Source organism: Rhineura floridana, chromosome 5 (genome assembly GCF_030035675.1).
Source record: "Rhineura floridana isolate rRhiFlo1 chromosome 5, rRhiFlo1.hap2, whole genome shotgun sequence".
Taxonomy (NCBI): Eukaryota; Metazoa; Chordata; class Lepidosauria; order Squamata; family Rhineuridae; genus Rhineura; species Rhineura floridana.
The window spans coordinates 153908041-153921329 of NC_084484.1; positions in this window are offsets into that span (position 1 = coordinate 153908041).

The following is a 13289-nucleotide window of genomic DNA, read 5'->3' on the forward strand; positions in this document are numbered from 1 at the left end:
TTGTGTCTCCTACCACCACCGCCTACAAGTCATGACACGTAAAACTCAAATTTATTGTGGTCAAATTATTTTGGCACTTGTGGGAGACAATCCCATAAGCACTTCTCCTCCCCATTAGTAAAAATACAACAATACTAAATTAAATAACTATGTGCTGCCCTTTCATGACACCAAAAAAAAACAGCTGCCTGAGACAGCTATCTCACTCTGCTTAATGATAGGTCTGGCCCTCAGCATGACTGACTTCTGCCCAGCTTCTGTACAGGAACAAGAACCACAGAAGTTATTCACAACGGTTCTTATAATTGTCTCCAGAAGGAGGTTCTGCATACTGAATCTGCCCTGACTGAAAGAGGCTCTGTCTCAGGGTTGGGGAGCCTCCATTTTAGCCCACCAGGAGGTTTAGTTTGTCCATGAGACCAGGGGTGGGTGAAACTGGGAGTTGGTTGAGGGGATCACCAAGCTGAGGTGAGGGGGGGCACCAAGCTGAGTTGAAGAGGGCACCAGCTCACTGGTAAAATTAAAGAGTTTACCACTACTCCAACAGTAGTCTGGGGGGTGGAGGGAGGGAGGTTACAGACATTTGCTTTTTGCCACTTTAGATCACTGCAAACTGTGAGCTCAGCTTGGTACCTTCTTCAACTCAGCTTGGTGCCCCCCCTCATCTCAGCTTGGTGATCCCCTCAGCCTCTAGCATGGGGGCAATGACTAAGCTAACTTTTACCTTGCTTTGAATCTCTAGACTTAGTAAATAAGAAAAGGCTACTTTATTAAGAGAAATGCATACTTGATAGGACAGGGTCTAGTTCTAGTTAACTAAATTGGAGGTGCAATGCCCAGGCTTGGTCATTGCCCCCATGCTAGAGGAGAGAAACAAAAGGAAGATGCCTCCTCTCCATCAGCTGGTCCGAGAAAAAAAGGAAGGATGGAGGTCAGCTCCCTGAGTGTATCAGTACAACAGAAGGAGGGCAGGTATCATAGAATCATAGAACTGTAGAGTTGGAAGGGGCCTATAAGGCCATCAAGTCCAATCCCCTGCTCAACTAGGTAGAGGAACACAGGTAAGGATAGGCAGCCTAGCCAGCTGGAGAAACCTCCCTCTATCTCCCCTTAGGAATGCAAAGAGAACCAAATAGGAGTTGTTCTGCCACACTTCCAACACTAACTACAAATGACCTCAGTTCCTGTGCATACCATTGGTCATTATCCTGGCCCTGCCATGCTGCTCACCAGAATTCTTGGTATTTTGTTTTAGGTTTTCATAAAAAGAGGAAATGGTATATTAGAGTATATCAGCATATAATTGTGACCTAATGGGACCTCTCCCCAGCCATGATGAAGTAAATATTTTACATAGTTGTGTATGAAACAGAATAGATCCTAATTTGAAGCTTAAGATAGATGTAGAATGTATCCTTGGGAGGCTGGAAGGGAGGGGTCTGCTTGTTAGCTAGGCCGGCAGCCCAATTGTAAGGGAGTCTAAACTAATAATGATAAGGTAAATGTTTTCTTTATGTCTGGGCAGCCATAGAGACAAGCTATGGTCAGGCAGGCTTACGATTGGTTACAGAGTTTATTGTAAGGAGAGAAGGAACAGGGAGGGATTCTGTGGCAGAGCAGGCAGCCTGTTCTTGTCACAGAAAGAACTCCAGGCCCATGGGGAAAGAGTTCAAGTAGTGAGTGAGTGAACACCATCTAATATTTCCAGGCAAGGTGCAACTGGAGAGTAATTTTCTGTGGCAGTTACCACAGGGAAAGGCATATAAATGGTGTGAGGCCAGTCTTTAAAGGGGGCATCCTTCCTGAGTGAACAGCAGAGAAGGCCAGCAGCAGGCCAGAACCAGAAGACCTGTGACACTGAGCCCCAGGAAGCAGAAAGGAGCTGTGCCAGAAGGCCTTTGGATTTTGGAGAAGGTTCTCAGGAGAAGCACAATTATTCCCCTACCCCCATGTAAGAAAAATGAAGCACTTCTATCATCCTGTTTGATCCCAGGGCAAGGAGGAGCTGTAGGCAAGAATTCTCACATGTAGTCCATGCATGCAGGAATTCTCACATCTGTCAGCTTTATTTTATTCATAAATATATTTGTGTCCCATATTTCATTTTTCATAGCAGTTTACAACAAATAAAAGCCATAAATAAAAACCATTAAAGATACAGTAAAAGCAAAGGTCAGCTACTACACAACAGCTTTGTACACACATGCATGGATCCTTGTAGGGGCCAGCAGCAGGGCCTCCAACATCACACCTGCACCAGGCCCTAAAAGCCTTCTGGGTGACCCTGCAAAGCTGACTGGGTATGTGTGAAGGCACTCATTGTCCCAGGCACTATTTATACACGGGCCAGCCTTGCATGAGTCCACTTCCACCAACCATACTCACTTCATCAGCTGATTAGCAGAGAACACTCTCTATCTAGAAAGTGGCATGGAAGGAGCCCCGTACAGCCATTGTAGTGAAGTAGAATGGGTGTTGGACTTGAAAAGAGGGGCGCAGTGTACAAATCCATGTCTTCTGTCATAAAATATACTGGCTGAACCTCAAACTAATCTCTCAGCATCACAGGATTGTGACGAGGATACCGTAGAGCAACTGCTTTGATAATTTTTCATAGACGTGAAAAGCGGTACAGTAGGGCCCCACTGATACAGCGGGTTACGTTCCAGACCCCCGCCTATAAGCGAAACCTGCCAAAAAGTGGAACTCTGTCAATAAAATGGTGCTCGACGCCCAAAAAATGCCGTAAAGGCAGAACAAGCGCCGTATGAGTGGGGCCTTACTCTAATTGAAAGCCGCCGTATTAGCGGAACGCCGAAAAGCAGGGTCCTACTGTATATAAATTCTATAAAACTAAAACATGGAAATGGACTGCCTTCAAGTCGATCCTGACTTATGGCGACCCTACGAATAGGGATTTCATGGTAAGAGATATTCAGAGGGGGTTTACCATTGCCTCCCTCTGAGGCTAGTCCTCCCCAGCTGGCTTGGGCCTGCTCAGCTTGCCACAGCTGCACAAGACAGGCCCTTCCTTGTCCACAACTGTCAGCTGGGGGGCAACTGGGCTCCTTGGGACTATGCAGCTTGCCCACAGCTGCACAGGTGGCAGGGCATGTAACCCCTGAGCCAATTCCTGTGGGGGTGATCTTTAGCTGGCCCTTGACACCCAGGAGACACGAGTGGGGATTTGAACTCACAGACTCTGGACTGCCAGCCAGGCTCTCCTCCCCACTGTGCTAAAACTTACTAAATAAATAAATGGCAATGCTTGCTGCTCTTTCATCATTGTAGGAGGACCTGATGCCAATGTGATACATATATATATATCCCAGATGGGAGGCCATGTTAGTCTGTTCCAAGTGTGTGCTTATATGTAGGTCCTATGTTTTTTGTGGAGTAGAGACCACTTTATCAGATGCATTTAGACTTACCCCCAGCTGGGGCCAAAGGGCCACAAAATGCAAGAAGTACAGTGAGCCTGTGATGTGTCTATGCAAAGATCAAATGTATTTATTTATTCATTTTATATCCCACCTTTCCTCCACGGAGCTCTAGTCAGTGTCTCATTCTGTCCTCACAACCACCCTGTGAGGTATGTTAGAGAAAGAATGAGTGGCTCAAGGTCACACAGTGATCCTCATGGGGGAGTGCAGATTTCAACACCTCACTGGCTCTATACAAGGTATAAGATATAAGCATGGTGACCCTTCATGTTTAACTGTGCTTCTCTTAAAAATGTTAGAGTTAAAGAGACATGTCACAGACCGTAGTTCTTACATTGGTACCTCCTCTTCTGTGGAGTGACGTTCCCACTGAGATATGTCTTGCCTCAACTGTATATTCATTTAGATGCCAGGTAAAAACTCACCTAGACACGATGGCTATGTTCTGCCTCCACCGTTGGGGGCAGTATGACTCTGAATATCAGTTGCTGGGAATTGCAAGTGAGCAGTGTGCTATTACACTCAGGTCCTGCTTGCAGGCTTCCCATAGGCATCTAATCGGCTACTGTGAAAACAGGATGCTGAACCAGATGGGGCACTGGTCTGATCCAGAAGTACTTTTATATGCTGTTATCTTTTAAAATCATTTTAAAGTTATAGTGTTGCTTACTGTATTGTTATAGGACTATGGGGGTGGGTTTGGATGCTTTCTGTGACACCCCTTCTAGCTTACAATTGTGTGGCTGTAAGAAATACAATCTGCAAAGGAAGAAACCTGCTCCACTGGTCAAACTAGTTTCCTTTGTTAATCTAATAGTTTAGCCATGTCAGCTTGTGAGTTAATGGGCTTTTAGAGTGGTCGATCTGCATATCCAAATGCATATTCTGGATGTGGCTAGGAGAGATCCTGTTGCTACTGGAACTCTTATCAGGGGGAAGTCTCTCCTCCCCCCCTCAAACCTGGAGCCAAAGAGAGGCTTGTGTCTTTTAGTATCTGGAAAAATAAACAGAGAGGCTTGCCTGTTCTCTGTGTCTGCCATCGGCTTGGGGAGCAAGATCTGATGGACTGATAATGCTGAGAATCCCTCCATGTGATGCTCAGATTGTGAATACGTATAAATAAAAACCATACATCCTATAAGACAGTCTCCGCTCATCTTCTTTCCAAGGGAACGAAACCTTGGGTAAACACTGGAGCCCCTGGAAGTCTCACACCGCTCAGAGATTGGGGTGGCAAGCACAATATTATTTATATATTTTATGAGATTTCTTTTTAGTGCTCTTGCTTAATATGTAGTATGTTTTGTATTGCCTTGTTTTGTGTAAACTGACCTATGCCCATTTTTGGTGAACCGCAGAATAGAAATCTCTTAATGAATCCTTTGTGAGGAAAATATAGAAATCTCTGGTAGGATACCAATTAAATGTTATAGGAGAGCATGCCTCTTGATATTGCCATTGGCATTCAACCAATAGTAATCATCTTAGAATAGTGTTTTGGGTAGGAATTTCAAGTTTGCTAACTTATCCAGAAGGAAGCACTCTTTATTTATTACACAAGGTGTTAAATCACACATATGAGATAAGAAAGAGCCAGGCATGACTTAATTTGATCCAGAATTTATCCCTGGAGCTAATTTTGACTGCAAGGGCTTGGTCAGGGCTGGAGCATATGAGGTAATAACGACAAGAGCATGAGGGAAGGGATATAGCTCAGGGGCAGAGCATCTTCTTTGCATGCAGAAAGTCCCAGCTTCAATCCTAGGCATCTCCAGGTAGGACTGAAACCCTGCAGAGTCACTGCCAGTCTGCGCAGACAAAACTGAGCTAGATGAGCTCTGATTTGGTATAATGCAGCTTCCTATGTACAGGTTAAGAATGCCTTTCCGATCAGAATGTGTCATTCGTGGACACTGTCGATGCAAGACAGGAAGCGGGCAAGAACCTATTGGAAAGGTCATATACTTTCTAGCTAATATAGTGAATTTCAGGTGCAGAAAAGGGGGGGAAATCACAATTGAAGGGTCAGTTTTGAGAAAGGGGCAAAGAGAACCATTTTAAACAGTGTGAACAGACCAATGAAGGTTTTAAAAAATTGTTTTTTCCAGAAAAAATAAGCATCATTTGTAAACAGAGATTATTCATATACACTTAATAAAGCATTCATCTATCATTCAATTCACAAAGGCCTGATGTCAAATAAATAGGTCTTCACCTTCATGAGAAATTTAGGTGGAATGGTCAATTGCTCTTTAGGATGGAGTTAGCAAATGAGATGCAGCTCAGTGGTAGGGCATCTGCTTTGCATGCCAAAGGCCCCAAGTTCAATCCCGGGCATCTCCAGGTAGAATTACCAAAGACTCCTGCCTGAAACCCTGGATAGCTGCTTCCAGTCAATGTAGATAATACTGCAGGGAAGCATAGCCTCCTGGATTCTTCGCAAGCCATTTCTTGGAAAGATCAGAAGTCCCGGAGCTGAGCCAAAGGTCAGACTCGTTTGTTTCTCACAGCAAGGTTGCATTGAGAGCAAGCAGGGCCGATGGCATCCCCCCAGCCTTTTGCTCAGACCTCTCATTGCCCCCTCGGCCTTTTCGGCTAACCTTTCTTTTGCAGCTTCTTTTTCTCACACAGGGGATGTTTGTGTGTGGCTGTGAAAGGAGGGTCTCCCGTCTGCCTCGTTAATTATCATAGTTATCACAGCTACCTGAGAGAATATAATATGCCTATATCAAATGAAAGGCATGGATGCTGCCACTTGCGGGGAGGGGAGAGATTTATTCCTTTGCAGGACCACTGAGTGAGGAGTGGGGAAGGGAGGAATTTGATTCAGTTTGCGTTTAAAAGGAAGGCTATTAAATTCACATTTTCCAAAACAATATGAGAATTGAAACAGTCATTCTTTGAAATTTGCACTTATCCAAATTTTGTGATGCAGTTCTCCAACCAAGCAGTGTTTACAAAATGCATGTATTTGGGGAAAGTGTGCATGCAAATGAATATATTCATGAAACTAACATGCAAAAGTGCATTATATTAGGGGAAATGTCGCAAAAAGTGTACATTAGTCAAAACTGCATACAAAACTGCTTATTAGGACAAATTCACACTAAAATGCTGATGAATTTTCATGAGGATTTTTTTTAAAAAATTGGATATTGCTACAGAAATGTGGAGAACCATATTTAAGATCAGAAAAATGAGAAACAGACAGAACCAAAGTTGTCAGGTCTTTCCATCCCTACTGAGGAGTTGCAAAACTTATTATTTCACTTTTGGCAAGGTCTCTCTCCCTGTCTCTCTCTCTCTCTCTCTTTACCCCCTCCCTTTTCTTACTTATCAGTAGTTTTCTTGTCCCTTACATTAGGGGAACATAGTAAGATAAATTAAAATGTTAACCTGTACCTTTATTACGTATCATTGTTTTAAGATTGCTGGTTTTATTTATTTGGATAACATTTTATGTCAACTTGCTTTTAATGGTTTCTTTCACCAGTATTTTAAAATTAATATTCAGATTGTTCTATGTAAACCGCTTAGAGGTTGTCACTGATGTCAGGTAAATGGTATATAAATTTTGTTAAATAAAATAAATGGTTAAATAGCAGATCGAAGTATAAGAACATCACGAGGTAGGTTTGATGACACTGATGGGATATAATGTATTATGGCATTTGTAACACCAAATTACAGTTCTGATTTGGGTAGTCCAGTAGTGTTTTACACAAAATTCACATCATATTCTCCACCTTTTTTTATTCAAAAACAAGTCAGTTCCCCTCTAGTTGTAATCCCAAGCATTTTCACTCAGAGACACTTTGACAACCTGATGAAGAGTTCTGGAGAACTTGAAAGCTTCCACAGTATCATTCGATCACATTTTGGTTGGTCTAATAAAGGTATTGTCCCAATATGAATTTTGGCATTTTGAACCTATGGTGATTTCTGGAATATTGCCAGCAATAAGAAGACTTGGCAAGGTGATATTGGCTTGGATCCAAAGTTGCCCTTCTGCAAATGGAGGGAATATAGGAAAGTGCCTAATACTGACTGAATCAGAACAATAGTCCATCTAGCTCAGTATTGCCTACACTGACTGGGAGTGACTCTCCAGAGTTTCAGGCAGGGGACATTCCCAGCCCTGTGTGGAAATTGCATATGGGATTGCATATGGGACTTCTGCAGGCAAAGTAGATGCTCTAACACAGAGTTATGGTCCTTTCACCTTACAGAGCTCCTTCTATTTGCAGAAGGGGCTGAGATCAGTGGAGGTTCCTGCTGAAGTGGGGGGGTGACTTCCTCCAATTCCGTTTCTCCTGTAGTTTCCAGCACCATCTCCCATGCTGCACCGGGGAGTTACCCAGCCCTCCATATTCAAGTTTCCCAACCTTGGTGCTCTGTGACTAAGGGAGTGTTATGTCTGATCATTTTGTAGATAATTATATCCTATTCATTGCCAGTATTCTCCAACTTATATTTGATCCCACCAAGAATACAACAAAAACAAACCCTACCACTATCACCTTTCAAGCAGTTGTTGTTTATAGATCATATCAAATCGATTAGGTGTCACTTGCTGCTACTATAATATTTTGTGATGCCCCTCTGAAGTTCAAAGATAATCTGAGAAAGCATATATGTTGAATACAGAGCCCCATATATTACACTGCAGTTCTGTTTCCAAATCTTTTTATCTGTTCTTTTATAAATGATGGGCAAGTTCACACAATGGGCAAGTTTTCTATGCTCTGTTGTTTATTAACATTCCCCATCATCCAGGGCTGTCTCAGGCCATTTTGCCACCTGAGACAAGAGGGGGCTCACTGTTGCCACACCCTGCAGTGCTGCTATGAACTGCAGGGACTGCAGATAGGCAAGTCTCACGAGTGCGTAGCCAACCAGCATCATCTGGTAAGGGGATGCATTCATTCTGGTGGCCTCATGGAGACTTCGGCAAGTGGTGGTGGGTGCTCATTCTTCTGTCCCTCCCAAAAGTAGTGTAGTGGCAAATTCAGAAGTGCAGTTTTCCTTCATGATAGTCACAATCACACCCTACCCCCTTTTTACTGCTGGGTTGAAAATAAGATCTTTGTTAATGCCTTTTCCCACAACAAAAGATGTCCCTAGGAGCCAATAAGCATGAAAGGGAGAGTGTTAGCTACTGAGAAGAGTCTTCTCCATGGCTGACTCACCTCCTTTCACTCTGATTGGCTCCAATCAGCAGGAAAGGACAAGGAAGCATGTTAGAAGGCTCTTCTCAATGTCTAAGAGTCTCCCTTTTCATGCTGATTGGCTCGTAGGATGCTGGAGGCCCTGCTGGGACCCTGCTCCCAAAAAAGTAAGAGGTCTAAGACCCCTTGAGATCCTGAATGACGCCTCCCCTGCCTCCCACTCTGCCCTCTGTGACAAGTGGCTCAGTGTGGCTATGACAGGGCCAGTCCTCATATCATGCCACGTAAACTTAAAGTCTTGTACCTGATGGTGAAATTGGTATTCCATATATTTTGGGTGAATATGAGAATCAGCATCATGGGGTAGTAGTTAGAGTGTCATGAAGCCTGCTGTGTGACCTTTAGTCAGTCACCAGCTCTCTACCTAACTTATCTCACAGGTTGTTACAAAGATAATATGGAGAGGGGATGAGCCACATACACTACCACGAGCTCCTTGGAAGAAAGGTGGGATATAAAGGTAATAATAAAATAAAATATCCACAATTTTAATATTCAGAAGTCAGCATTTAGGGTATAGGTCTGCATCCCTAAGCTAGGAAATGTTATTAAACAAGACCTTAGATGAATATGAGAGCCAGTACGGTATAGTGGTTAAGGGACTATGACCTGGGAGACCAGGGTTCGAATCCCCACACAGCCATGAAGCTCACTGGGTGACCTTGGGCCAGTCACTGCCTCTCAGCCTCAGAGGGAGGCAATGGTAAACCCCCTCTGAATACCGCTTACCATGAAAACCCTATTCATAGGGTCTCCTATAAGTCGGGATTGACTTGGAGGCAGTCCATTTCCATTTTTAGATGAATATTGCCCCAATCAAGCCATACTGAGTAGTTTGACCAAAATTGATGGGACAACATTGCTGACACCTATTTCAAATTCTACTGATGGAGGAATTATATACTTTGCATTCATGAAAGAGCATTTTAAAAAAGAAGCAAATATAGAAATAAGAACATTTATTTACTGGTATGTTTTACTCTTAAAACACTAGGGAACCCAAAAAAACAGGTCAGTGGCCAACTTGCAGTGGGTTGGACCATCAGCACTACCACCCGGTTTTTTTAATCCTATATTTTTTACATTCTCCCCATCAAAAACAAACAAACAAACAGGAGAGAGGTTAATGCAGAAAGATGGAGGAGGCAAAACAAGAATGAAAAGAAAATGAGAAAGTGTGTGAGAGCAGGAGAAAGAGAGAGAAGCAGAAAGTGTGTGTGTGTTATGTACATATCTACTGTATATACATGCATAGTGATCCCTATAGGAGATGGGGCTTAAAAATGGGTTCTGGATCTGAAGAGGCTGAAGGCCACTGATCTGTCTGCAATCCTATATACACACTTATAAGTAAGCCCCAGTGAATTCAGTGATAGTTACATCTGAAAAGACATGTATAGGATTGCACTGTAACTAGAAATGTGTGCACACCTAAGTTCTGTTGAATTCAGTAGGATTTACCTCTGAGTAGATATGCAGAGGATTGCTGTGTCAGGATGGGATCAATGAGGTTTCCTTCCATATTCTTACTTTTATGGGCTAATCCATAAAAAACCTCATTAATTATTGGATGTATGAACTGAGAATCCCCAAAAGTTACTTGCTTCAAATATAAACAGGTTTTTCTACAGAGATGACAGTGAAGGCAAAAGTAAGATATCTTGAGACCGAAGCACAATTTAGCTGTACTGAAAGTTCTGAAGTCAAAGGTGGGGACATGTGACATTTTTTCCACTGTTGTACTTTCCCAGTTTTGCTTACAAGATGTTTCTGAAAAAATTGTTGTCAGAGAGCCATGCAGGTCTCCCAGCCTAGGATATCAGTAATGATAGCAGTAATAACAAACTACTGAACAACGGAAGGAGCTGTGGTTATGGTGCTGCATAACCACATGTAACCACCTGTAGGTGGGGCAATATCCCATATTATTAACAGCAGCCAAAGCTACCTGAAGCCATCCTGCATAACTGACAGTTGATGGCAGAGTCGTTTTCGAGAGTTTAGGAAATTACAAGTACCTTGGGGCTTGGGTGAGTTTAACTTTCTTACATTCACATCCCACCTTTCCTCCAAGGAGCTCAAGGTGGCATACATATCCCCTCCTCAATTTTATCCTCACGACAACCTTATGAGGCATGTTAGGTCAAAACAGAGTGACTGGCCCAAGTTTGCCCAGTGGACTTCATGGCTGACTGGGAATTTGAACCTGGGACTCTGCCCTAGTCTGACACTCTATCCACTATATCACACTGTGTGATTGCAAACTTAGTTTCTATTTTGCTCAAGCTCTATAGGCCTCTCAGAAATTTGGAATGTCTTCATTTCTAAAAAGTTGAGATGATCTTAGTAGGATGCACACCTTCAGTCTGAAAGGAAGAGTGGGTGTGTTTGATTAATTATGGCAGCATGCATAGTTCTTTTTCCATTTTATTCTTCACAACAACCCTGTGGGGAGGGATGAAGAACCATGTACACCATCATGAACTCTGATGGGAGTTGTGGTCCAACAACATCTGGAGGCACACTGGTTGAGAAAGGCTGCTCTAGGGGGTCTGGTTCAAAAGATATGAACCAAAATGTCAGATGCCCCACCTGCAACTTCTGTTTGTGCCGGCTGCTTTAATCCCTGCCCTTTTAGATTTTTAGCCAATAAGTGAAATCACTATTGTGATTGACAAGATTTGTTGACCTCCAGGCAATAGCTAAACCCCATTTCAAGTTCTGAAAAGAGTTTCCTTTTCCTGCTTGTCTCACATCAGGAATTCAGTAAATACATAGTTTTCAGCAGCATAAGGAATACTTTTTCTGTACAGGATTGGGGCTTGCTTCTGAGTAAACATGCATAGGATTGCACTACAACAGAAGATCACAGCAGTGTCTTGGTAGTCATACACAATAAATAATTATAATAAAAGTGTACATGCAGGTTTTTTAATTACTTGGAAAAATGGCATATACATTTTATCTTTCAAATAATTTTTGAACAGAAATTTTAAAAAGTGTATATGCTGCAGTGTTATATTTTTCTAACTGAGGAGTCAAACAAGTTTAAATTTTGCTGGACTCTATAAGAGGGCAGTTTATTTGACTTATTCATAACCTGTTTTGAAAACCTTCCCAATATGAAGCTTTTCTGGGAGTAAAGTTCCAATGCTAATTCCGCATACCTGGGAGTTAACCCCATTGAATTCAGTAGGACTTATTTTGAAAAGACATGGTTAGGATTGTGCTGAAAATCAGTGGGACCTTTGAGTGAACATAGAAAAGGATTGTAAATCTTTCTCTCCCCCTTTGATCCTTTTTTAAAGCAGGCAGGGCTTACTTAGGTGTCACTGCTTTCATTTGGCAGGAAACTAACTTATTTTTTTTAAAAAATGTTCTGCAATGGCCAACTGGTTTTGACAATGAACTATTATATAGGGTATATGGAATATTTCCAACAACCTTGTGAGGTAGGGTTGGAAACCAAGGAAGCTCACAACAAAATCCAATAACCACAAAGCAAGTATAAAACAGTTGCAAAACAGCTTAAAATGGCATGATTCTGAATTTTGGATTGGGTAAGTGATACTCCTTATCACTGAATTACAATGCATGCTTCTCTGTCTGAGTAAGCCCCATTGAATACATTGGGACTTGCTTCTGAGTAAACATGCATAGCATTGCACTATAAATATCTTTACAGATTGTGTAAATAATAAACATCTTTGACATTATGCTTATGTAAATGTTTCTACATACTATGTCTTGATACGTATCTGATTTCACACTATGGTTGTAAATTATTATTTCCTCTACATTCTATATTCCTCTACTTCTTCCTTGGGGTGGTCATGGTCCTCTCCATGGTTTTCACCCTGAGGGGCAGATTAGGCTGAGCTCATGGTCACCCAGTAAACTTTGTAGCTGATTTCTATGTTAAAATTTAATTAACATGATTTATCACAGGCAAAGTTTATGAAGTAATGCATAAAGCACATCAAACTCTCATTTAAAGTGCATGACTCCCCCCAAAGAAACCTGGGAAGTATAGCTTCCCTCTCACAGTTATAGTTTCCACCACACTTAACAAACTACACTTCCCATGATTCTGTGGTGGGATTCATGTGCTTCAAATGTATGTTGAACATGCTTTAAATGTGTGGTGTGGATCTGCCCTAGTATGCTGTGCAAATAAGACATCAAAACCAAATTTTTCACAATGGTTCCTGAGATCAAGCAGTGTTTTTTTGTCTATGTTTGGATAGAAATTGGACAATACTTTGAATCAATATGGTGAACTGAACCTTTCAAAATTGCACTGATTTTAACCATCAGTTTCAAAACTGCACCGATTTTCTACTCAGGGTAGTTTACAACAATTAAAATGACAACACCATAATCAGAGCTTGGAAACGTTACTTTTTTGAACTATAACTCCCATCAGCCCAAACCAGTGGCCATGCTGGCTGGGGCTGATGGGAGTTGTAGTTCAAAAAAGTAACTTTTCCAAGCTCTGACCATAATAGAATAACAAGGCATAAAATAGCATAGTATAACATAAAATAGAGTGAGGCTCTGGGAGGGGGATGAGATGACAGAATCATTAAATAAAAAAATCTGGCCAGTAAGGCAAAAG